Source organism: Acipenser ruthenus, chromosome 17 (genome assembly GCF_902713425.1).
Source record: "Acipenser ruthenus chromosome 17, fAciRut3.2 maternal haplotype, whole genome shotgun sequence".
Classification (NCBI taxonomy): Eukaryota; Metazoa; Chordata; class Actinopteri; order Acipenseriformes; family Acipenseridae; genus Acipenser; species Acipenser ruthenus.
In genome coordinates, this window is record NC_081205.1 from 6682336 (window position 1) to 6710005 (window position 27670).

General features: G+C 38.2%; 1 pseudogene; it reads right to left on the reverse strand.

The window, feature by feature from the left end:
- The window catches only part of LOC117423287 (tubulin-specific chaperone D-like), a 115155-nt pseudogene that overhangs the window by 20440 nt on the left and 67045 nt on the right, over positions 1 to 27670 (reverse strand).

Sequence of the window (27670 nt, forward strand, 5' to 3'; positions counted from 1 at the left end):
TATTTCCCTCGGTCACATAACATTTGTTTTTTTAATACTGTTAATATTAGTTTTGTTTCTCTTAATAGCAGTTTCAATTTCTTTAAGAGGACCCCAACTGGGCACATAGTATCTGAACCTTAGCTGTCCTCCTAGACTGTTTATTCTGTCCATTTCCTGCCTGGACCAAATTAATCTGACATTGACTTATTGGCTTTCAAAAGACATTTACATTGAAACCAGTGGAGACTTGGGAAGCATTCAGCTGATGCATAAACCACTGAGCATTTTTCAAGTGTACAGTATGTAAAAAGGCTGGAGTGTTAGGAGAAAGACTTACTTTTCTTCTTTTGCAAAGATATCAAAGCATCCATTGGACAGCATCTGATCAATCATCTTCAGCAGTGGGATGGAGACCCTAGGTATAAAGAATGGAATTACTGGGCTTCAAAAGAGCACCAGACTTAAGTAGTGAATATTGATGAGAAAGAATTGATGGTATTTTGGATTAGTTACAACCATATGCTGTGTACAGGTTTAGTGCTTTTGTGAAATTGGAACTTGGAAAGGGTAATCAAGCTATTAGGCTACAGGTTTATTTTTATAGATTTTTCGCCAGCTCTAGTTTTGCAAACATTTTCAGTGTTCAAATTAAAATTAGAATTTGAAAACAAAGAACCATCAGTGTAGCAAATGACTTAATTTCTCATTATGTAACGTCCTGTTATTTGTTAGGAAGTTTAACTTAGGGACTTAAAAGTGTGTAATTAGTTTTGTAACATTAACAGCTGGATTTCCCCTGGATACATTTGGGTGTGTGAAAGGATGTTAAAAGTGTGATTTGTACAAAGGGCATTAAATATTCCAATTTCTATTTGTATGGTGTTAACTTGACTTCTTCACCCACAACTTTCTTGTAAACAAGACAATGTGTCTCACAAGTATTACTAGCACACGCTCCCTCACTCAAACACACTCATCTCAAGAGAACTCCACCACATTACCGCATATAGACTAAACCTTAAATCGGTTCAGGTCTTTTCAGGATTCAAGAGGTCACAGAAAAACAGGCAACCTAAAAATAGTTCCTTATAATCAGTGACGCAATTACCTTTTTCAGGGCTTCACAATTAGAAACCATTCAGTGCTTTCACTCAACAACTGGCTTGTCACTTGTACCAAACACACACAACAATTATGAAATAAATATTAACTTTATCCTGCGGAAAAAAGTGGGGGTTGACAGGTTCATCCATGATTGCTTGCCTTATTAGGAAACCCTCCAAAAAAACACAATCACTTCACATTACAGCTTCAACTTTGAAATCAGTAATTTAGGATAATTTCAGTCTTAGATTCTACACTTCTGACATACAATAAATAATCACATCCACTTTAGTTAATAATGTTTGCCACATAAGTTGCAAAACATTCATGGCTACTGTCAAACCAGGTATTACTTTCTAATAATCATTATTAGAATAATCAGAATTAGCCTACTGATAATTAACCTTTATAGACAGGAAATGTGATCATGGGAAAGTATGCCCGTCTGTTTCATGGGTGCTTTCTTAACTTCTCCAGTAGCCCAGAAAGAGGTGACGGCATATACATAAGGACAAAGGTTAAAAGGTGTGCTTTTATAACAACTCTGTGACAAAGCTAAGTTACACCCATAGCTCCTGTACTTTAGCCACCTACAAATCTTAATATCTTGATTAGTAGAACAAATATTGATTAAACAATTACATAAATTACAAGGGCACAGGACAAAAATTACAAAACACGGAAAATGAAGAAACTGAACTCAAATATTATCTGCATTAGGGCGATCAAGGTTATATATTTTTTATTTCAGTAAATCTATTGCATTTACAATCAAGAGCCACCCTACCTGTCATTCCGCACATTATCCCTGAAGATCTGCAGCAAAGTGCACCCAAAATTGTTCATGGCAGTCGCGTCCTGTTGTATTGTCTTAAGATAATCAAAGAGGGATTGGGCTGAGAATCGAACCTGCAATATAAAAGGATACATGTTTAATGAAGGGGAGAAGATAGCTTCGGTCCCAATTCGTTTGGATTAGCGAAAGTACTGTATTGGTATTAAATTGAATCTTTTTTTTTTTTAATTTAGTAGTCTCCAATAATTTTTTTTATTATTTTCTCCCAATTTAGGATATCCAATTATTATTTAAGCTCGGCTCATTGCTACCACCCCTGCGCTGACTCAGGAGTGGCGAAGATGAACACACGCTGTCCTCCAAAGCGTGTGCCATCAGCTGACTGCTTCTTTTCACACTGCAGGCTCACCATGTAGCCACCTCGGGAGCTACAGCATCAGTGGACAACGCCGCTCCAGGCATCTTACAGGCAAGCCCGCTGGCGCCCAGGCAGACTACAGGGGTCGGTGGTGCGTGGTGAGCAGAGGACATCCTGGCCGACCTAAACCCCCTCCACCCCCCTGCTCGGCCAATTGTGCACTGCCCCCTGGGAACTCTCGCCCATGGTTGGCAATGGAATAGTCTGGACTCAAACCAGCGACGTCCAGGCTATAGGGCGCATCCCGCACTCCATGTGGAGTGCCTTTACCGGATGCGGCACTCGAGAGCCCCCCATTAAATGGAATTTTATAATCTGGAATATATATATATATATATATATATATATATATATATATATATATATATATATATATATATATATATATATATATATATATTATTCAATATATAGTGTCAAAAAGAGAACCAACAATCTAGGCAATGACAACTTATTTTTGTTAACTGAGAAAGGTTTGTAAGTATACTTACAGACTATGTCTTGTTGCTGTTGTACAAATGTGGTTACTTCAATTTGAGCAGGATGACTTTCTTAAACAACCAATTATCTTTCCGAACGGTACTACAAATCAAAATCACATCAACTCAAAGCTCTGTTGTTGACCGTGGCTTTGAATGGTTTTTAATTGTGTTTCAATGCAGATTCCACACTCCAGACGTCTTCTAACAGCAGACATTCATAACTCTAACTGTGCCATCGTGACACAGATTAATATACTTTGCACCGCAAGGTTTCGAAAATCTGGATGAGTAAAAGAACACAGGCTGCTTTCAAGAGAACAGAAGTGGGTTTCAGCATCTGATGGAAATCCCACTTCACAGTGTTCTTGCATCACTTTTCAGGGACTGTCATTCCCATATGGTGGAAGTCAAACCACAAGCTTTCTTTTCGGTAGTACTAAACCCACATGTGTGAATTTAAAACTTGCTTCCGGACAGTAAATCATTCATTTTCACATGGAAATTGACAGTTTTCCCATGGCTGATTTCCCTTCAAAAGATAAAAAAAAAAACGGTCTGCTCCCACTAAAAGATGCACAGAATCTATTTTTCCAGCTCTGGAGAAACGGAAGTGGTTTAAGGCTCCCACCTTTCACCACTTGAGAACTGAGTCTGAACAGAGATGAAACACAAGCGCAATGCGATTAGTCTTGTTGTGGCTCTGGGTGCAATTTCAAAACCATCAAACACATCTGGTGCTGCCTGTTCAAAAAGAGGGCCTTTAACAACTGATGGCTGTTTCAGTGCTTGCGCTGCCAGGAAACCGCTTATACAGCAGTGGGGTTGAGTAACTCCACTTGCCAAGTGCACAGTTCTGTTTTATGGACCGCTAAGTTGAGATTTCCTACTGAAATGCCCAGGTACCAGCATCCTGATTAATTTGTTTCTATAGTTTCACTTACTGCAAACAATAGCCCTTTTTCTTATTAAAATATTGTATAAATGTGTATATTTCATATGTAAATGTGTAGATTTACCAGCTCAGCGGTCAATGTATAAAATAACTAAGTTGATGGTAGTAAACATCCATTATCACTGTCTGGCAACAATTCACAATACAAAATAATGATTCTTGAGATTCGTTTATAAAGCCTGCCAATTCTAAAGTTTTTTGGGAAGATTTGTCTCGCGGCATGTGGGATTCTGAAATAGCCAATTCTGTCAGTGAAGGGGTCAAGAATAGAGTGGGCTATAGAACTGCAGGGCTCTATCACTTTAGTAAAGAACCATAAGCACCAGCTGCAAGGCAGTCCCCACAGCTTCACATCCAGCCAGACACAAACCACAAGAAGGTAACTTACTTCCATTCTCAAGCTTTCCCTCTGTAAAGCAAGGAATTTGTACATACAAATTAAGGTTAACAGAAACTATAAATGTCACCAAAAAAATCGGCCTTTGAAAAATGGCTTTTTTAAACTGCAGCCAATATGTGCCGTTCATTACAAAGTGCACGAAATTGCAGCCACTTCAGTCTGCGAGTAATTAACTGGGAGCTGTATAGTTGGAGCCTGGCCTTGTCAGCCTATCACTCTGGCTCTGGTTCCTCTCAACCCTTGTCGCAAAGACCCAAATTCCTTCAGATGTGAAGGGTCACAAGGCATCTCATTATTGCCACAAGACAGACTTGAAGCCTGCACCCTGCAGCCAAATGTACCCTCCAATTCTGACAAGCAGTGACCATAAGGCAGTAAATTGTTAAGTAAACAAAACTTAAAAGGGAAACTGAAGCTATATTTCATGGATTCTACTTTGAAAAGATGTCGCTTTAGATAAATAAATGCATTCAGTCCTTCTAAAAGCTTACCACAATAACTGCACAGTAATTTCTGTTTTCCCATGGATATATTATGTATTTACTGTCAGTTTGCCATGTTTTTTTAATATGTTTTACCGTACCTCTCTGTGCTTTACCATGCTTTATTACACTTTGCTATTACTATGGGAAACTTTTGTAATGAAGGTGCTATTGTTTTGTGTTACAATGGTACAAATACAGTAACCAAAACACTTTGCTTTAATGCTACTGCATTCCATAATCATGTACATTCTCTGCACGTTTCTTTCAGGACTCCAAATTGTCTTATTTACATTCCCAAAGGTAGTTTTAGCTGTAGGGACACAAACTTCCTTCTCCTGGGAAACCTATTTTTGGCACCATAGTATCTCACATAAGTATTGATTATACATGCAGCGATAGGAGGTTACACACGACATATGCACAACTAGTTCATGAAGTGAAACAGCAACAAAAGCAAATTGTAACGACAAGGCGGTAATTGTACACCAGAACATAACAGCGCCTAATCCTCATAGTAATTCAGCGTAACAAGGTTAAAATCAATAAAAGAACAGACTGCACTTTGAGGAATGGCTTCACACTGTCTGCAGCAAAGGAGAGTCACAAGGCTTTCTTAGATTATACAGAGTGGAGTAAACATGTAGACGATTACATTCTTTGAAAGTGGCAGCTTTCAGTTTCATTTCAACAGTAAAGGAAGCTCCATCTTGCCAGCTTAACACACTAAAGCTGGCATTAAAAACTGCAGGTCGCTACTCTGTGGGGAAAGTCAACAGCTGTAATTGCCGGCCTATTTGCTGGCTGTCAGAATCATTTTTCTGTGTCATCAACTGGCAACATTAAAAGTCACTAATACCCCCGGGGGGGGGGGGTTGATCACTGTCTGCTTGACAGTTTAGATCTGGTCACTGAAAAGAAAAGTACAACTTTAGCACAAACATTACGACTGTCAGTACATTTAAAATGATGAAACATCCTTGCCTTGCCAGCCTGTAAAGACCGCAAGGCTTGCTTTGCTGAATTCGTTATTCCCCAGCATTGTGTATTAACTGACACCAGGATGGAAGACCGCGACCCACGTTTCTAGGACTTGGCCCGCCACCCTATTGGGACAGAAAGCCCTGGCACGGAGAACAAAAAAGGGTTGGCCGCTGCGAGATTAGCAGCTTCCTGTTTCTGAACAGCCATCTCAGCAAAAGTGTTTTCATTCGCACCCTCTTTCAATTTGTGAAGATAACAGTCTTTTAAATGCATAGCATGTGCATTTAATTCAGTACTCTGCGTTGGTGTGCACAAAGCGTGGGAGGCACCTCCACAATGAAACAAAAGCTTTTTTTTGTATATATTTAACAGTACAACCGTGTATCGTGATTCAACCACAAAATCAGGAATGCATTAGGACTAACAGAATAATTACAATTTGGAAGTGTTCTTTCCCCCCTATTGCTTTTGAGTGGGAGAAGCACATTATTTCGACATAACTGTGACACCATACAGATGCCCTTAATGGATGTATAGGGTATGGTTTGTATCAGTTTGAACTGCTAAAAGGTTCTTCCGGATTTTCAACAGCCATCTCAGTCACAAAGATAAAAAGTAGGCGATCTATTCTGAGTTCTCAGCCAATTCGTCTACTCAATGAAGGCCTCATTTGAATGAGAAGAATGATGAGGGCTGCCAAGAAAAACAGCCCGAGGAAGAGTCTTCCAAGACATTGTGAAAGCATTTCATCTTAATGTTACTGATGACACTTTGAAATGCGTCTCCAAAGAAGAATACAGCAGAACTCCAATGGTTCCGCTCCCGTCTTCCTCAGTTAGCAGGGATGGAATATTTGAATGGTGCAATCTGTGCAATGGTCTACTACTACTGAAGACTTTACTTCTTCACTGGGCGGGTATTGTTCTTTGACTTTTGTAATGTTTCTGATCATTGAAGAGGTCCTGGTTAAACTTTTTTTTTTTATTTCTTATTATTCCAAATCATTTACCAGTCTTATTATAGTTCAGTCAACTCTAATTAAAGTCAGCTTTTGAAAATAATTCCATCACACAAGGTTGCAATCAAAGATGCCAACAAAAAAATAAAATTAAACCTTGACCTCTTCTTTTTCTTTTGAGGAAGACATGGAGCCCGTAGATAAAAAGCTGTGTTTTATTAAAATGTAGCCAAGGATTAACAAGTTTCATCCCAATTGTATAAGCGGTTTTCTAGATACAATATAAAGGAGTGGCATACAGTTTGTACATATGGGAAGGCACCTTCTTATAAGCCAATACCTCCGCTTTTCTGTTCTAAAGAATGTCCTTGACATGTTTCATCACAATCAGATACACTTTTCTCCAGGTAAAGGAAAAAAGTACTGGCAAACATAAAAAAGGCTGAAAGGACAGAAATAAAAATGTAAAAATGTCTTTTGAAGCTATATGCTATTCAAGACTGGGGTCAACAAACATATCCTGTCAATCAGTCTAAAATTTAGCGTGTAGGCCTCATGCCAAATTAGTTCCATAGCTATATGATTCTGTAAATCACACACCACACACAAACTGTAATTAATAAGTTCAGCTTTTCATTTATCTTCTCATGGGTGGTCGACTTTTTCATTTTCCTTATTTGGGGAAACATTCCTATTTCAGGGTGTCAGTATCCCCTCCGTCATCCCCAAACTTTTTTTATTCCTTAAATGTTTCTGGCTTCTCTGGTGTAAGAAAAGAGAATCTCTCAACTGTGATAAACATTAAAACTCACTGAAAGAAGACAGGAAGCAAAGGCTTTGGAGCCATGTGCCAGTTCTGAAACTAGAAACGTCCCCGTGCCAACAACATGTGCTGCTCCTGCTGATACTGTATATTAAGCCTGTCCAGTGATGGGTGGTCTTCAGTGTTATGACAATGTTCATGAATCTGGAGACAGAATGAAGTCTCTCTGGTCTCTCTGTACCCTGAGTAAGAGACATCCGTGTTGAGGGTTTTCCACAGTACTGTGTTTGCTATTTGATGCGGGTAGTATACTTCCTCTACATTGGATTTCAAAGGGTTCCTGACTAGACAACCCCAACTCGAACGTTATCTGGCAGTAAGCCCTCTTTATGAAAAGAGTACCACAGTCTTCTTCATTGGCACATGTGTTTTTTTTTTTTTTTTTTGGGAAACTTCAGTTCAGATACAGTGTAAGATGAACTAGGCCTCAAGCTGAAACAGGCTGTGGAGATGTAAATAAATAAATAGTAAAAACAGTTACATTAGTAGAACCCATTGGTGGGGGGGTGGGACGCTACACAAATACCAACAGGATAAGTATTTTTGTGCCAGTGTTTAAATAGCATTGGAGAAGATAATCTCAGCACAGAGCACTTACTGTTGATTATGAGATGGCTCATGAAAAGGTTATTACCTAAGGCTGACTGAAAAGATAATTCCAACACATTTGTTTTTAAGTAAACACAGCATAGGGTGTGCAGTAGTTATAAAATTGCCACACTCACTGGGTGTGTTACTGCGCTTATATAATGGGCAAACACACAATCGCAACATTCAGTCTTCAATCTGATTACAAAATTACATCCAAACTGTGAGGTAGTGCAAGATAGTTTAAAATACATACAAAAGTAAAATAGAAATACAAAATGTCAACTGTGTGATGTAAGTTTTTGAACAGTAAGTTTTACTGGAGTTATTTGGAAATGTAGTCAATTAGTTCAATAATCCCTTAAAAAGTCAAATATATGTTTACCATAATGCATTTGTCTTTCATACAGAAAAATGTGAAAACTTCAAAAATGAGCGATTCATATTAGGTACGATTTACTGTAATTACTGTGTTAGTGCTATGTACTTTAAGAGGTGGAGCTGAAACCCTGTCACATGAAAACATGACTAAATATTGCCATCTACTGGACAGTCCATGGAAAATCACTTTGCTTCCAGATCCATTCACCCATCAGTTTTTAGAGAAAGTGTATTCTTTTATTACTTTTTGGTGATAACAAATTGGTTAATTATTTAAAACAAGCCATAAAAAATACTTTTCAGTAAAATAAACCAAAATGTTTTTTTGTTAGACTCTATTAAAAATAATTCTGAATATACTGACCATACACTACAAAATTAATACACACTGCAACTCTGACAGATGCATTAGTCATTATGACTTGCCATATATTATTATTATTATTATTATTATTATTATTATTATTATTATTATTTATTTCTTAGCAGACGCCCTTATCCAGGGCGACTTACAATTGTAAGTATAATTACATTTATATCTATAATTACAGTGCTTATTGTGGCTATGACAAAACAAACCACCTCTCTGATAAAGGTAACTGATGTTTTTTTTTTTGCTCTTGTACATAGTGTTAGCAATAAATAATTGCACAGTTATCATAATCTTTGTTATTTGGAACATTTTAAAAGCTTCTAATTTTAAGGATAGGGATCAGAAAATTTTACCTCAAATGAACTTCTTAGAATATGCCGACAATGCTTTAGGGGTGAATTAACTCCTTTTAAAAAGTAGTTCAAGTCAGTCTAAGTCTAAGTAAAACTTTGATTGCCAAGTTAATTGGAAAGATGAGTTTGCAAGTGATTTTCACACTGTATCTAGGAGTGTTCCCTACCGTAGACTCTGTCAATCCTCCCACAGAGACGGAGAGCCCCAGCAGGGTGTGATACTGGTAGGCAGGCATTCCCAGCAGCTGAGTAATATGAGGGAAAGCCTGAGATGGGGCGTTCCAGTTTAACGTCTCTGCTTCCGAGCTGCAAAAGAAAACACTTGGGTTCAGTACTATTGTTGAACCCAATCCTGCAATACACAAGCATAAAATCACAACAGTGCACTGTTAAAATGTTTAGGTAGAGGTTTTCACTTAGAGTATATACATAAGTGAGCTTCCGAACAATTTTCAAAATCATGTGCTCTCTGAATATGAGCACCATAAATTTTGGCAGACGGAAATGAGCGCCACACTTAAGTGGTGTCTTTGAATACAGGCGTGAAAGGAAAATAAGGTTACCTTACCTTACCAGTCTCAAATAAAACCAGTCAGGATGTCCAACAACCCACCGTTTATTGTACTGTGTTTATTATATTTAATAAACCCTTTCAGACTGTCTATTGTGCATTTCTAAGACTAAAATATAGGAGGAATCACCCAACCAGCAACAGAGGATTAATTTAAACAAAGCGCTGGTGCTAGCAGAGCTGCATGACATCACCCTGGATTACAGTCAGGGCTTGACAGTTTTCATGGGCTCTAACCAGTCATTATACAGAGTCTGCTCTTTATAATTATACTTGATTTATCTTCTTTTGAATACAATGTTTTTTTTTTTTTTTTTTTTATAATTTGTATATATAATTATGGTAAAGTGTAAAGAATATTACAGATGAATAACCTTATTCTCAATTTCCAAGAGCAACAGCGATCTCACACAAGCTGCTCTTTGCTCTTCTCTGATTGTTATGCACGTACATGTGTTTATAAAAAGACATCCAAGAACTGAACCACATGCAATCACAAAATTAGACTAAAGGTTTGAAGGATGAGCATGTTTTGTTACTGTATAATACCATGCAGTAACAGGGCAAGACTGGACTGGATGTTAGCTTGAGTACAACAACAACAACAACAGTTAAAGGCATCTGTATGGTGTCACTAAATCGCTTTTCATGTGTGACGCACACAGAGTGTTGTACCTATTCAGTATTGACTACATTACTACACTAATACAAATATGATTCTTGGGTGTCGGTTTACTGCATTCTTCTTGTGTGTCCACTCTACTTCTTAAGAAAGCAGACCTTGTTAGATTTCCAGTTTATTTTAGTACACCTGTTTCCGACAAGCTCTGCTGTAGTTCAATGAATTAAAACAAGCTTGATAAGGAAACACTTTATGATGTTTAAGTCTTTGAGGTCCTATGTAGGACCAGGTCCGACATTCCAAAATTCCCGTCTGGTCCATCGGACCCTGTCCGACTTCATCAAAATGGCATCATTTACAGGTCCCTATTCGTTTTTCTCAGAAAAAAAGCAGAGAAAAGCTTTCAATGGCTGAGAGCGGCCGAGAGCAGCTGAGAGAAGTCGGGGGGAAAAAAAGGATGCAGATCTGAGCAAAACGCATAGTCCCTTCACCACAGACATCAACCAAGATGGCTCCTTCTGCATCCAGCACTCAAAGAAAATTGCAGACATTTGCAAAGCTTTTTGAGATGTTTTAGTTATAAAAATGACTTGGATAGCATTATGGAGGAGTTTGGTGATAAATCGAGTGATCAGGAGATGATCTGTCGGTATGTACGACTCAGAACACCTGGTGAGGCAGGGCTGGAGATACAGTACTGAGTGTCATGTTGATACGCAGTGCATTTTAAACTTGATTTGCTGTGACTAAAACAGCGCGTGAAAAACCAATTGGACCCGACGAGCCTGACAGGTGCAGAATTCTATGGACCGCAAATGGTTAAAAGAATATATTTTTAAATGTTTATTGGGAGGATGCCCCTTTATAAGCCCGCTGTGAATATTGTTTGTATTCACAGCGGGCTTATAAAGGGGCATCCTCCCAATAAACATTTTGTGTATTGTGTAGGGGCATATTGTTTAACTAAAAAACTAAATTCCCCTTTTTAATTCATGTTCTGTCTATAACTTTGCATGCACAATTGACTAATTAAAAATTATAGCTGGCAGCTGGCTCTTTGAACTAATATATATATATATATATATATATATATATATATATATATATATATATATATATATATATATATATATAAACAAAACAAATGTCTGTGCAGTTTTATTTAAACCAATAAGTGAAACTAATAGCATACCTGGGAAAGATCCTCAAGAGCTCCTCCCGGTGGGGGATGTGAGGTACTGCAGGGTTATTGAAGTGCAGGATTTGCAGGAACACTGAGCCGGCATGAGCCCGATACCTGTCAATCTTCTCTGCGGACTGCTGAGCCAGGCAGCACAGCATTCGGCTGCAACTGCAGGGGAGAAACAAGTAAATAAACTTAGCACACACTTTACCATTTACATAGTTTGACTTTCTGATGTCTCTTGTTTATGTGTAGTTTACAGCTGGGATACTAGATACAGGGGCAAACAACACAACATTCACCTGTTTAAAATTATGTTATTATTTTATTTAATATGTAACATAAAAGTTTTAACTTAAGTGTGAAAGTGGCATTAGATTAAGATAATTATTTTAAAACAATAAAATGCAGAAAGGCTTATAATTGGATCAATATTTACATGTCAGGTGAGATGAGTTCTGGGTGGCTCTGAACCAGGAGAAATGTCACCTTCATAAGACTAGTGATTGCAGCCTCCCGCACCCTGTCAAATAGAAAAAGGACAATCAGTAAAGCCAGACCAGAGTTTCATTACCGAAGGACCGCAAGTCCTATCTAAGTCGTTTCCACATGCTCGCTTGCACGGCCTGCAGCCTAAGCATTCTCTGTACTAGTGGAATGGCATTATGGGGCAAATGGTAGCCACAGTCATACTGCCTAATAACTGGTCTTTGCAGTGCACATATAATTCATCCACTAGAAGGTGCATTTGTATCAAAGTTCTGAAAAGGCTATTCGATTGAAGTGCAAGCCCTTTGTAAATGCAGCGCTTAATTCCATACCTGTTTAACAAGGTGTGTGCAGTCAAGGTTCAATTATAGCTGCACCCAACAATAACTAAAAGGAACTCAAACTCCTTATGAAAAGGGAACCGTTTGAGGCCGTTCTGTTAAAGTCAAGCTGCTTTTAACAGTGACACACGCTTTCATTTACGGCCTGCAAGCAAGCGTCCTGACAACAATACAACTAGATGCGTCAGCCACACCAGAACACGTTGTACATGTCAGCAATGCGAAAAGGTAGGACACCATGAACTACAGCCACAGTGGAAAAACGTATCATAATGAATGAACTTTCTGAAGTCTTACAGGTCTGTTTTATCAAACGATACAACACTGGGGAATGAATCATCATGGGAATCATCATCTGTGGTTATCCTGGGTTCAACCCCACAGCGTTCTTAGTCCAACCAATCATACTCTTGGTCAAGCAGGTCTTCAAGAACTATGTAATGTAACACAATAGTACAGTATTTAACCATCCCTGCTGGTTTGTGGTTCTTGGGGGTGGGGCATTTTTTGCCCGGTATTTGTGAAGAGTGAAAAAAACATCATGTCTGTTTTTAAAAATAAATTATTGCAACTTTTATGTGTACATTTGTACATAATATATGTGCATAGGAAAATATAATCAGTTGATTACTGTGACTGCAGGGAAATCAACAGGTAAGAGAAGTTAGACAGGTTGTTCGAAGGGGTTGGGCTTGTTTTTGTTCAAGGAGAGTTTATGCTTCTTACACGTTTTGGAACATGGGCAGGTTTTCACACTGGTGCAGTGCCTGGAAGAGGCTAAACTCAATTACTCACACCTGCAACAATTATCCACCCCAAAATCCTTCCCTCCAGCTACAGGAGGGGACTGAATAGAAGAAACAGCAGATAACCCAAGTGTCTGCTTCGTGTCATTCAATGTGTGGTGTGGTGTGGTGTGGTGTGGTGGGAGTGGCGCTATTATACAATCCCAGAGTTCATTTCTCCCTAAAGAAAACCTGTTGAGTTACAAGTGTCACAGTGCCCTACTCACAATGTTTTGATATCAAAATAGGAAAAAAAAATACATTCAAGCAGCCAACAAATTGCTTTGTATAAACAGTTGTAAGTTAGTATCAAACTGAACTGTATTCATAATAACAGACATTGAAAAGAACATTCTTTAAATAAATTGTGTGTTAAAGCTTTGTGATTAGGGTCTGAGGTTTCAAACCAAAGTGGTCTTTATACTGTATGCTTGCGCCTCTTCCCTTATAAAAAACAACATAAGTGAGGGTATGTGTTATATATTGTAATCCATACAATGCTATATCAAATAATGTCAAGAAATGTATCAATTACTCCTCAAAAAGTTGGTGCTTAAACTATTACAATGTCAAAAAAACAAGAAAAAGTCTGCACTGCATTTTCTGGATTTAATTACCCATACAGTTGTATTTTTAATAAAGGCAGCAGTGGAATGGATTCCACACAAACATGTTTGCGTTCCAGTTGATCACTCACAGCAGTATTTAAGTCACCTGTTTAATGGGTTATAAACACGCTAACGATGGACCGTTTGGACTGAAACATAATTGTAATCCACTCCACCTAACTGAATCCAGATTACTAAGTGCAACACTCAGCACCACAGTTAACACTGGCTTTTTATAAATGTGTCATTAGACTAAGCAGTGTGAAGGAGTATGTTAAAAGATTGCTTCTATTTGCCACACCTGTATAAAGATGTTAGGAAAATAGCAAAGGCTTAAATATGGATTGGTTCTGCTACATCAGTGAAGATACACCACTTTGAAATGACTACCCTAGATCAAAACAGATCATTTTAAATCCTTACTGTAGGTTATTGTGGGTTTCATTAACAGAGCAAAAAAAAACAAAAAACCTCCTCAGATAATCTCTACAGCAATTTCCATCTATACAAGAGATATAAATTCACCTTAAGGCATTCACAATTAAGTGAATATATATATAAAAAAAAGGTTACAATGAAGTTAATTTTCAATTGCAATTCAAGCTTCTTACAAAACAACCACAACTAAACTTAAAAACATAACAGCTGGATCATTATCTACCGCCTGACTGTTCAAAGAAGTAGTTGTAAACCACAAAACATTTAAACTACAAAATAATGTTTCCCAGTCTCTTAAAAAGGGATTTTCCTTTGATTAGCAAACCACACACATATTAACTAAACATAATGTCTTCTACAGTCTCACTACTGAGATCCCAGACAATAACACAGACGTTTCATAAAAATGGAGATGTTTCAAAATAGCTGGGAGAGCTGTACATTTTAGGCATGGTACAAATGCATGGCTAAGATTAGGGTCTGTTTGTTTCTGGTACATTCCATGAATAAATCAGTAAACTTTGCTTGGGGCATCGGTTACAATAACAGCGCCCAAGGGTTTTTCTTTTTAAAACGGTAAGAATCTGGTCGAGCCACATTCCTAGCAAAGCTTGGCAGAGCCACGCGTCTCAGGTGGCACTTGATGTGCCCACCTTTTTTCCCCACAGAATAGTGCTGTGAGGTGGGTGGTGCTCCAGTCGAGTTACATGACCATGCACCCCTCTTTTAAATACCTGTTAAAATGAGGGCTGCATGGTAAATTCTGTTCCCCCTATACTTCTTCCTAACAAGGGAATATTTAACACCCATTAATAAGACTGGAGATCGCTTCCAACGGTTGGCATCTCAAACACCAGGCTTGGGTGGCAAAGTAGGTTCAGGTGAACAATAAGATACAGTAGTATTCATTTTTTATTTCTTACCAAAGCCCCTAAAGACATATCCGTGCAGAAGTTTTACTGGTTGACTGTCACCTCCAGAAATGACACCTGAGTCGGGATTTATAAGAAACAGCTTGGCTTCTCATGAACCTTTGGTGTCTTCATACTGTATGACGTATTGGCAGGTCTAAACTGTGCCAGGTATATGAAGACAGTGACACTCAAACTCTCTAATTCCACCAAGTGGAAGTCGAATTCTAAATCCAAACTCAAGGCACTGACCGAGTTAAAGGTGCAATACAGTAAAGAAGGTCCCCTTACTTATTTTCTTTTGTTCCCTATTCCACTTCCTCATGCAAGAGGAAGGATCATTTTAGAGTGCTGCACCCCAGCACTGCATTATTGTATTACTGCTCAGTTGTCAACTGGATAAAAATGCACATTTAAAAATCAAGTACAAAGATATTAATAAACTGCTGCATCCTGTTAACTGCTGCAGGTAATGTGGTACGAACAACAACTGGTTTGAACAACAACACATGAAGTGATTGAGTAAAAGGAAGAAGTCATAGCTTTTCATCTATAAAATGCCTGCATTTCTCCCAACTTAAGTACAAATACAACCAAAAGAACCAAAAGATCAGACAGAATTAAAGGAGGACTGATGATAATATCGCTGGTGTGAATAACAGGTAAGAAAACGGATGAATACTTCTTTAATAGAAAGAACCATTGGAGATGCCAGAATACTAGACAGCAGTGAATTGTGCAGACAGGCTGTCACAGTGATTACCAGGAGCCAACATCCCCTCTGCTGTCGGTGGTGTAGTCTCTCATGCACTCCAGCAGGGTGCTGTATATCTGAGGAACGTTCTGCTCACAAGCCACCGAATCAGGGGAGCCTCCCAGAGACACACCTACAGTCGCACAGACCCTGAGAAGGAAAGAAGATCACATTTGTTCATGTCAGATGATTCCTGACAGGCGTCCATCTCTGTTATTCTCTGTATGACGCGCATTTCTAAATCTGATTGAAATTCTTTAGATTCCAAAAGCATTCGTTCAAGATTACTTTCATGATCGTATTCAAGCTGGATTTCAAAAGTTTTTTATTTTTTTATTTTCATAATGAATTCCAGCAAAAATCGAAAATGTGCACTTAAGCATCCATCAAGGTTAAATGAGTGTTCAGAAAAACTAATCACAAAAGTATTTTGCTGAAAACACCGTGTAACAATTTTTTTTTTTTTTGGTTCCTGGGTAGTAAGTGTTATTTCCTAATTGCTTATGCCTCAAAAGTATAGAAAATGGCTATTATTCCCCACAAACTTTGCTTTTGTGACCAGGACAGTGATATTTTGAAATTTACCTATTTTCCAGAACATTCCAGATAGATTCAGTGCTGAGTAAACTTGGAGTAACTTCTAGAACTTTCTAGAACTTTCCAGTAATATAAATAGTAGTATAAATACAGGGGCCTCCAGTTCAGTTTAGTTCCAGCTGCCTAAGTGGATACATATCTGCATTTTTCTGAGATGGCATCAAGGTCATAGGAGACTTCAAAATGGTGGCATTCCTGATGGGTCTCCAAGGCGGTTTTACCAAGTTTCCCTGCTATCTTTGCCTTTGGGACAGCAGGGACACCAAGGTGGACTACCACAGGCGGGACTGGCCACAGTGGACCGAGTTCTCTGTGGGGAGGAACAACGTCAAGTGGGAGCCACTGGTGGACCCCCGGAAGGTGCTGATGCCACCACTGCACATCAAATTGGGCCTTATGAAACAATTTGTCAGAGCTCTAGATAAGGAGTCGGCAGCCTTCAAGTACCTTCAAGACTTCTTCCCTAAGCTGTCTGAGGCAAAGGTCAAAGCCGGTGTCTTCGTCGGACCACAGATAAAGAAGATCCTGAGTGCAATGAATTCCCCAAGAAGCTCACTAGTAAGGAGAAAGCGGCTTGGAACAGCTTTGTCGCAGTGGTTCGGGGCTTCCTGGGCAATCACAAGGCCAAAAACTATGTGTAGCTGGTTGAGACTCTGGTGAAGAACTACGGCACAATGGGCTGTAGGATGTCCCTCAAAGTCCATATCCTTGATGCTCATCTTGATAAATTCAAGGAGAACATGGGAGCGTACTCGGAGGAGCAAGGCGAGCGCTTCCACCAGGATATACTGGACTTTGAACGCCGCTACCAAGGACAGTATAACGAGAACATGATGGGATACTACATTTGGGGGCTGATTCGTGAAAGTGATTTACAGTATAATCGTAAATCTCGAAAAACTACTCAATTCTAAATCTTTTGTAGTCATTTTTGTATTACTTTAGTATAAATACATGTTAATTTGGATTCATATGTTGTTTTTTTCGGACTTTATGTGAACGAAAAGACACAAATTCGCCCGTTTTCTCATTGGAAATAGGTAAATTTCAAAATATCACTGTCCTGGTCACAAAAGCAAAGTTTGTGGGGAATAATAGCCATTTTCTATACTTTTGAGGCATAAGCAATTAGGAAATAACACTTACTACCCAGGAACAAAAATTGTGTTACATAGTGAAATCAAAAGGAATGTATTTTGAATGATTACTTTGCTAAATGTACGATAAAAAAAAGAAAACTACAAAGGGAATGCATTGTGAATGGAAAAAAAGGATTCAAGCTATTCACTGTAGCTTTAAAATACACTGAACATTTTAAATAATCACTTGAGGAACAGATCTGAATTCTTGTTTTTTTAGGAACACAGTCTAACCCAGTATAACCTTGCAAGAAACTAGATACCTGCAAACATTGTGTGTAACATTTCACGGGTGAAAGGGGTCTTGTTTTCACCTGCTAAGACAGGTAATACAGGTAATTCTCACACAGCAGAGCAGGTTGCAGAAGGTTTACAGGTGGCTTACACAACAAGACTGTGCTACAGGCAGTTTGTTTTAGCTTTCATATAAACAGCACAGATTAAAGGAAAGGATTAGACGAGCGTTTTAACCCTTACTGTGCAGTGGCTTTCAGAGCATCCCTCCTTGCCTCTGCGAAGCTGACATCCATCACACTGATGCTGGTGGTCTTCCTAAGGCCTTCTAGCACCTGCAATACAATATACCATCAATACACAGGTGCTGTCAGGAAAATACAATGTATTTGATTTTGGTGTGCTTGTGAATTTAGGGCTCCGGAAAGCATTTACTACAGTCAGACAAGTATGAGAGCTTCATCTCTGTAAGTGCACATCATTCCTGATGAAGGCTGTGAATAGACGTTTTACAGATTAAACCTTTAAACCTTATGTGTAGTCGTTTACTGTTTAAACTATCACACACATTTTCAATCAAAAAGTAGACTTGATTTACTATTTGTCGTCATCTTTATATATTACTTTTGCACAAATTTCAAGTTTGACCTGATTTCACAAACAGTATTCCATTACGGTGGTTTACAATGCATCAAGATACCATCCATGAAAACACTAGACATTGAAAACATCTGAAAGGTTTGTAAAGTGGTTTGCTGTGACATCTATTCTAGCTTCCACAGCACAGGGTCATTTCAAAATCTGTTGAAATACATTCTCCAAAGAGCAAGGGAATGTGAAAACATTTTGATCTGTCACTGAATAAACCCCACCATGACACTACTCTGGCAACTTGTTGGTAGCTCTTGATTTGAGCGTGGTAACCGTTGCATGACATTTTCACCTCCAGCTTGTTGCTTTAACAGTGGCATTGTCCTTGTGGTTCAGTAGTCTGCACACGTACCTGCTGCAGTTTGCCACGGAGCATGAACTGAGGCAGGGCTCCCAGAGCAAGCGCGTATCCACAGCGAGTCATCTCTTCAGTGCTCTGCAGCTGCACAATGTACCGGCTCACCAGCGCGTCTGTATGGAAGATTATATACACACACATATGTATATATATATATATATATATATATATATATATATATATATATATATATATGTAATTTACAATTATAAAATGAAAAAAATGTAAAAGTCTTATTGGGATGTACACAAAAGGTTTAAATGATTAATTTCAGGACATTTTGGACAAAAGCCCTTCTTTAGCTGTGTAGAAAGAAAAGTAAACACAGTGAATGCAATGTTTACTTTTTCTGTCTACACAGCTGAAGGGCTTTTGTCCGAAACGTCTTGAAATAAAAGACGTTTTAATCAGTTAAGCCTTTTGTGTACACCCCCCCCCCCCCCCCCCAAAAAAAAATTTTTTTTGTACACTGCAGTTATATCCCCCTTCAAACATATACACACACAAACGCACACACACACTTACCTGCAAAGCATAACTCCATATTTTCAAAGTGGACTTGTGAGGCAACAACTTTCTTAAAAAAATATTGCACTTCTAAATATGTAATATGGGCTTGGATACATTTACAGGTTTTGGTGCCATATAAAATCAGAATAAAATAAGTCTGAGGCAATATTCATGGTACCCTGTACATCTCTGCCTCAAAGAATTGTTAACAACTATGGTCCGAGTGCACCGTCTTTATTCATTCTTACCCTGAATGGTGGGGTCCACTGCTCCCTCTGCACTTTGATAGTACTCACTGCACAAAGCAGTCAGGGCTGAGACAGCAGCCTCCTGGAAATGATACCGGCAGATTAATAAAGCTGACAGGCTAAGCACTCGCCTGCGGAAGCACACTGCACAGCCTGCAGTTACAACACCCCACAGGTAATCTCCTTCCCATTCGCAGAAACAAACACATGACATACAGTCTTCATAGCGACTTTATAAGGATATTCCCCGCAATTATAGGCCTTTAATATTGGGATATCAGTATACAATACTTGTGTGGGTATATATAGATACATACATTTTATATATGTTGCGTAAGGCCATTCTTCATCAGCTGCTGCTAAACAGACTTCATATCTTTAAATGAATTACAGCTACTGATGTAGCTTCTCATTTCTTTCAAGTCCATAGATTTCTTTGGCAAAAACAATATATCTGGCATTACGGCTGAGCCTGAATCCGAACTTGTCATTCAGTTTTGTAACAAATGTTTCTTCAACTTGCAAATGTTGTTGGATTTGGTTCAGAAAAGAGGATGGAGTCTTTGGGCTGCTCAATGGCATGTTGAGTTATATGAAGCAACAAGGTCATACAGATTAGCTGTTACATATACACTGCCTTGTAGAACAACGTTTATTACAACATTACACAGCAAAAAAGAGTAAATGAGAGTGACAGACCAGCGTGACTGCACTTCCGGTTACTCAAACAAAATAACAGATTTCACAATCGTGAACCTGAACCATCTCTAGTGGGCATACAGCAGTTTACACTGTAGTGCTTATTGAATTTGTTGCTGCATCAGTACAACTTACAAATTGAATAACCTGTCTATGTGTCTTGTCACTATGCAGATTCTGAGCTTTAACTTCAAATATATATATATATATATATATATATATATATATATATATATATATATAAAGTACCTTTATCTTCTGTTTTGCTGTGCTAGAGAAGAGATGGATACTTTTTAAGCTGTCGTCGATCAACCATTGCCACCCACCTTAAAGACACAATGCATGTTCTGTTACTTCTATATATACACACATACACACAAATATATAAATACATGCTGCCAGTTCATTTTCTATTAGGGTTGTGTTATCTGGGAAGGAATATCCGTAGCAGCAGTAGTATAACCCAGTAGCAAATCTATTGGACTGTGCAGGAAACATGATCATCTTTATTTCAGTGCCCACTGAGCTGAAAACACCTGATCATTTAGGGCAGTTTTTTTTTCATTATACAGCATAACAAGGGCCATTTCTTTCAGACCTTTAGCCCAAACCATTTAGCCTGTATTAAATCACAAAGATGGCACCTGCAATCTCAGGGGTTGTTGTAGGGTAGTTTTAGCACATATTCTAGTTATTAAAAAGGAGTCCAGTAGAAACAAATCATTGAAAAATGCAGGCATCCAACAACAGAACCACAAAAAAGCGCCCAAAAAAAACTTACCAATAATAGGGTCATTCTTGTATGGCATTTTGGACAAAGACATTTTTTCTATAAGAGAACACATTGTAGGGAACAAGAGAGAAAACCACATTGCACATAGTTTACTTAAGTAAATACCACAGCATTTAAACATATTTCAATTGTTGTAGCACCAGCTGCCCTTGCTGTTGTCCTATTTCATACCCAAATGCATAGTTTGTTTTATGGGCAAGCTCCACTGAACCCAAGCAAAATGTAATCTGCATCAATGACACAATAATAATAGAGCAGAATACAGCAAGTTGAAACCTACAAGAAAGCATGATCAATTAGCACAGCAAACCGAAAATTCAGAAGCTCTTCATTATAGGATTTAGATAGCAATAGTGCAATTTTAATGTAAAATAAACCCAATCCCTTTTGTGTCAATAAGAATTTATTTTGGACTAAAACCTTACCTGCTGGTCTCATCAGTTCACCACCAAATCCTCTATAAAAAGGAATTAACAGAATAATACCATTACTGTAACAATTGTAATTGCTTTACAGGGGGATTATCAATTGATCTAAGTTGCAGATCTAAAAATAGGACCCACCTTGGTGTTTGACAAAAAAAAACACTAGAGAGACTTACAGGCACTGTTAGATGTTTAATTTTCATAATCCTGGAGTGTGGTGGTTGGACGGCCACTATAATAATCAGAACCCATGTGGGGTACCAGAAAGACACAGACACTGTCTGGAATGATGGTTAGTTTACAGCATTCAAATAATCTCCAAAACAAACTCTATTGTGTAATTTGTTTGCCTACAGCCTTTGATTCTTAGTGTTTGTGAAAACAACATGTTAGTTTATTTAACAGGTATTAAGAGGAAGGAGCGTGTACACACCCAAGCCAACAAACAGTGCTGTGTGCTTTAGAGACAGCCATGGTGCTTGGTGCTGACAACTAGTGAGAGACAAGGGGAGTACACAACAACTACTGCAGCTGTACAACCTGGTTAACACTAGGCAATACTTTCCCGCAATTTATCCTGGTAAGAATTTCTGGATAGAAATTCCCCACAATGTTTGTTTTCTATACTTTGCAATTTGTAGACAAAGTTAGCAGTCGTTTCAAACAAATTCCAAATGACAGTGTCTAAAGTAAATGCTGTTTTAACGATTCTTGTGGACTGTATTGAAGCATGAAAAGAGGAAAGAACTACTGCCAAATATCGTAACCTTTTGTGCTGAGTCATGTGTCAATTTGAGAATATAAAATATCCTTCTTTCTTTTAAAAATACATTCTGTATGTGTACAGACCCCAAGACAGCTGTCAACCATTAAAAATCTATCAAAAGGTACTTTCAAATAAAAATTGTACCACAGCTCCAAGTAATAATGCTCCAGATTAAAACCCTCTCTTGTGGCAAGGTTGGCAGCAATATTACTCCGTTTTTTATACAAGGCAACTCAGTGACAATTTATTGTTGCGTTGTATAAAGTGCCAAAAAAAAGGTTGGGTACATTGAAGTTAACTTTTCTGTTATGTTGTTTTCTTACCACCACTAAATTAACTTTCATCTGTTCCAGTGGTGACAAGTTCAACAAAATGCAAAACAAAATAGTGCTCAAACATTTGAAAGACCAAAAGCCTCCAAAGACAAGGCCAAAGTTGCAAGTTTGGTGCTTTTTTTGTTTTTGTTTTTAGTTCATTATTAAAAGACGTTCCAGTCAAACCACAATTCGGCATTAAAGCGAGTCAGACAGCCACCCACCAAGTCATCGAAGCTGCTCTGTGCCTGTGTTGTTTATTGAATGCAAGCTGCTAGAACATGCAAGCAGAGACAGGGATGTCATCATCACATTGCTTCACCGTGATGGCACCTTGTGGTTAGACAGCTTCTGGATCCCCTCCAGGCACTAATCCCTCAGCAAATGTCATCAGCAGTCAGGACACAAGCTGGGCCTTATGGCTTTAGCACATGGATTCAATGCACGCAACAAAAGCAATTTGCCGATGACAGGTAAGGTGACGTGAACATCATGCAGCAGCAAGATCAATCAAGCAGATCTGACCACAAAAGGATGGTCGGTAGTGGTTCTGTTATTCAATATAGAAATGCTGTAATTGCATGCACAAGGATTGTCTAAACAACTACAAAAAACTAGATTATTTTCTTTCCTTTTCCTTTTCTTTTTTCAACCTGTAGTGTTAGGAAAATACCTGCCAGAAGTACAGGGATTTTGTCATTCCAAAATTAAATATTTATTTTGTTTAATTGTGTTTTAAATAGGGGTACTGATCTTACCTGTACTGCTGCTTAGTGAAGAGCTGTAAAGGAAGAAATATGTTTGTGTTAAATATGCTGAATGTAACTTGAGGACTGGCAAAAGACTAATTCAGATAACTAGTTCCACAGACCTTATCGTGAATGCCTTTGAGTCCTTCTATTGAGGCCTCTTTCAGAAAATCAGTTACGGGCCTGTCAAATTAAGACACAAAGCATTTCATTATTATCCACATAATAGTAGCACCTTTAAAACAACACAATACTTAATACACTTAAAAATAAAAAAGAAGAAACTGCATGAATTATTCCATCATCCCTAACTATTAAACACTCAATAGTGCTGAATTTAGAAATACAAAAAGAAACTTGATACATTCATTGAACAGCAATTATTCTAAAATGACAGCAAAGGCAAGATTAAAAAAACTAAAACAAGGACCTCTGATATGCCACATACCATACACTAAACATGTTATTGATTTATGATTTATCTGTTTCTTATTCAAGATTGAAGTCTATAATGAATTTTAGTAAAATTGTGTTTACAGTCACTATAGCTAGCAATATGTATCATTAATATAATCTTTTTTATTATGATTATAATGAGGTGAATATGTACTGCAAGCTAGTTTGCTGTTAAGTATGAATGATAAACACACTATGCAGAGGGTCCATAAAGGCATTGTAATGCACTGCAGCTTTGAAATGATTTCAGCCCGAGTTTGCCAGCCAGCAGTCAAACCCCTCTTAGATGATGGAGCTCCCACTAACGGAGCTCCCTCAGCCACTCCCGAGTGCATATAGAGGGGTGCAGAATGAAGACCCCTACAATGAATCCAACACATAAGATACCTGATAGACTTCAATAGTCGCTCTCCAAAGCCATGCTACAGTGTGCATCACACCTAACTCTGAATAACCCCGGTATATACCTATTTGTCTCCAGTGCCAGTTTGTAAAGTGCATGTGTAACTTCAGCGCACGCTAAGATGGCCCCATGGCGGGTATGCAAGTCCACACCCACTGCCAGTGGCAACAGCTTTGGCAAAACTGCAACAAACAACAAGGAAAAAGACATTATTTGCAGTCAAGTTATTCAGCTATCACGTTTCTTAAAATGACATTTCTTAAAAACGCTAAAGATATCCAATCTGTAATTTACACCACCTGGTTTCACACAAAATAGCAAACCATTACACCCAACACGACTTTGTTTATGTTACGTATTCAAAGCTGCATGAGGAAAAAGCTTGTGCTTGTCACTGTTTAGAAGAGGGCTTACCAGTCTCAGCCATGTATTCAGGGGCCTTTGGTGTCAGGTTGTGCAGAGCTTTGGTGGCCTGTTCTCGAATCACACTGAAAAGCATACAAATCGTACATTATACTGCATCCACAGAAAACACATTTATTGTAGTGTCTTGTACTGAGTGAACAGCCAGGATGTGATATCATCTTAGCATAAAAACACACTTGAAATACTTCTGTACAACAAATTTAACATACAATTTATGTCTTACCCATCCCAGTGGTTTATCTTCATGTTTACTAGATGGTCTATCATAGGCTGGGTGTACTCTGAGAAACTGGCGATATACACACTGTAGGAGAAAATAGCATATTTGCGTTTTACAGTTCAACAATGCACTGCACTACCTTAAATACTAACCAGCACCCAGTCACTAATATGTGGTCAATAATCTTGATTTCCCTGGAGCACATTATTGCTCTAAATAGGTCCCAATGTGCAATGGTCACCTGATAAAGTTATTAAACCAAAAATAAACAACTCAGACATAATTTAGGACCTTGTTAGCAGTTATTTCTTATTCCTTTTAGAATTGGAATTCCAGAAATCGGGGTACAAATACTGAATCTGCCGCATAGTGTACATTCCCCAATCTATCAGTGAAAACAGTATGTGTTAAACAGACAGTTGTTTTCACACAAAAAAGAAAGTTATAATTTCTAATTTACATGCATTGCAAATGTCAATCAACCTCTGAATAGCTCCTGCTAGATCTCATTTAGCATGGTAAAATTAGCCAACTATATTTGCATAGAAACCGTTAACTTCATAGAAAACTGGACTTGTTTCACACTAGTAACCCGATTTGCATAACATTTGCATACATAGCACACTGTTTAGCTTGTAATTGAATCCTCTGGGGCTGGCAGCTATTCTGTTGAGGGATACCTCTATACACATTACGACGTGCTCATTCCTGCAACTTTACTCCACATTTTATATTGCAAGGCCTGTTGGCTTAAAGCACCACATATAGCAAAATGACATGTCCACACAATTAGGAAAGCAATTGAGTTGCTAAAAGGAAACAGTTTTATTGTTAGAATTATGGATACAAGCTAAAAGAATATAGCGTGACATTTTTATCTACAAGTTAGTATGTAAGCAACAATAGGCCATATTCCCAAAAGTTTTAACTCATCTAGTCTGTTCGATGGCTTAAATTAGGTATAATACTTGAAACTGCTGTATTGTGGCCAAACATCTAGAACAGTTTCAAGAATAGCAAACCGTGGGCTTTATTCATGTTAGGGACAGTTTTAACCCTTTCAGTCCTTAATTATTTTTGTTGAACTGAAGAATAAACTCCTTTATAGAGTATACATAAGAAAAGAAAAACGTTATTTCCGACAGCATATGTTAACATAGGGTGCGAAGATAGGACTGAAAGGGTTAAGGCATTTAACTTCTTGTATTGGCGTTGAAACCCTTTCCAATGGTTTTAGTGAGGCACTGTTTAAGAAAATGTGCCCTTAAAGGCTGGTTGCTCCACATTTTGAGAAGCAGCAATTATTACATAAAGATAATGGGAATGGGAGTGAGTATCTGAGCATTTCTCTTTCGGCTCTTGTCCTGCTTGCCAACAATGCTGCACCAATGGCTGATTTCAGGCAGGAAACCAGGAGGGGGCTGAATGTCTAATTAAATTGTAAAAAGGCAAGACATTTCACATAGAGGACACCAACCTACAGCAAACCCTATATCTGTACAGTGAACTGTGCTATTAAGGCCAGTTAAGAGCGAAACAAAATGTGGCCTCACTACTGAAGGTGTATAGAACTTCTTGTAAAAAATTAATACCACAGAACTATTTAAAAAAACGTTGGTATAGCCTACTCATTTACAGGAACTGATCAGTTTCTCAATTAGTTAAACCACTCTGTTGGTATTTTATTTTAGTTTTATGCAAACTGTACGGCTTTCGTTTTTGACTTAGTTAATTTATCAAATGTACAAATGAGTTGCATTTACTTTTTTTTATTGTTTGTAGCATATTGGTCTTATTAGAGTTTTTTTTTTAAAGAGGCTTAATGTTTGGAACTGCAGATGTTGGTTTCAATATTAAATACAGGGGCAGCCTTAATATTAAAAGACGAAAGTCATAAAATGGCATTAATTGTGAGTTTTTTTTTTACAGATGGTTTTACTAACATATCGGTTTTGGTGCTCACACACAGTTTATGGGCTAATATTAGAATTATGCACAGGTGCACACCCGTAAACATTGGGTACTTTAAGGTATTCATTCCTACCCAAACTCCAGAACCCTATTCTCCTCCAGTCTGTGTGGGGTTGTGTCTGCAGCATGTGTACATGCTGATCATTGTGTAAATGATAGCAACAAATAACTACGGCCCTTTTTTGTTCAAATGTCTGCTTGTTGTTACATTTTAAAGAACCACCTCTGGCAAACATTTTTTCCATTTCTTATACTAGCTCAAATTACTCACGAAAACAAGGAAGCGCGATTGTATCGGTACAGAAGTCATAATCCCAAAAGGCTGTGTTTCATTAAAGCAAGGTGACACTGTTTTAATGCCACCTTTAAAACAAGAGCACAGCCTTGGGGCCTCATAATAAGGAAAGTGCATAGCTTTCAGTGTACACCACGATGACATGTTTTTGTACTCCCTTATAAAAAATAATTAAGGGGTTTGCAATTTGGTAGCAAGGTATTATGCTCTTCACATTTCTGTAGGCCATGGTTCAAAGCCAGTGAACTGAGTTATGCAAACCTGCGGCAGTTTAAAGCAAGTCTGTTCATTAACTTCTAACACCATTTAGTGGTTCCCAGTATAAACCCTCTGAACCACTATGTGACACTAAAACCCTTCAACATTACAGCAGTCCTACCTTATGTTTAAGAAACAGTATGTCCGGTTTCCAACAGTGAAGTAGTCTGCTGTGGTGAGAATGTCGATGCCATGTGGGAATGTACCCTGTTGAAACAAGAGCATTTAACCCAAAGGAGCTCCAATACCAGTACCCAAACATAGAAGGAACAGGGGGTTTCTGAACTGCTTCCTCTACACTACAAAAGATCTAACAGACACGGATATGGATTTTATTTTAGTTTTATATTCATTTTAGTAGCATTTTAGGGGGAACAAAT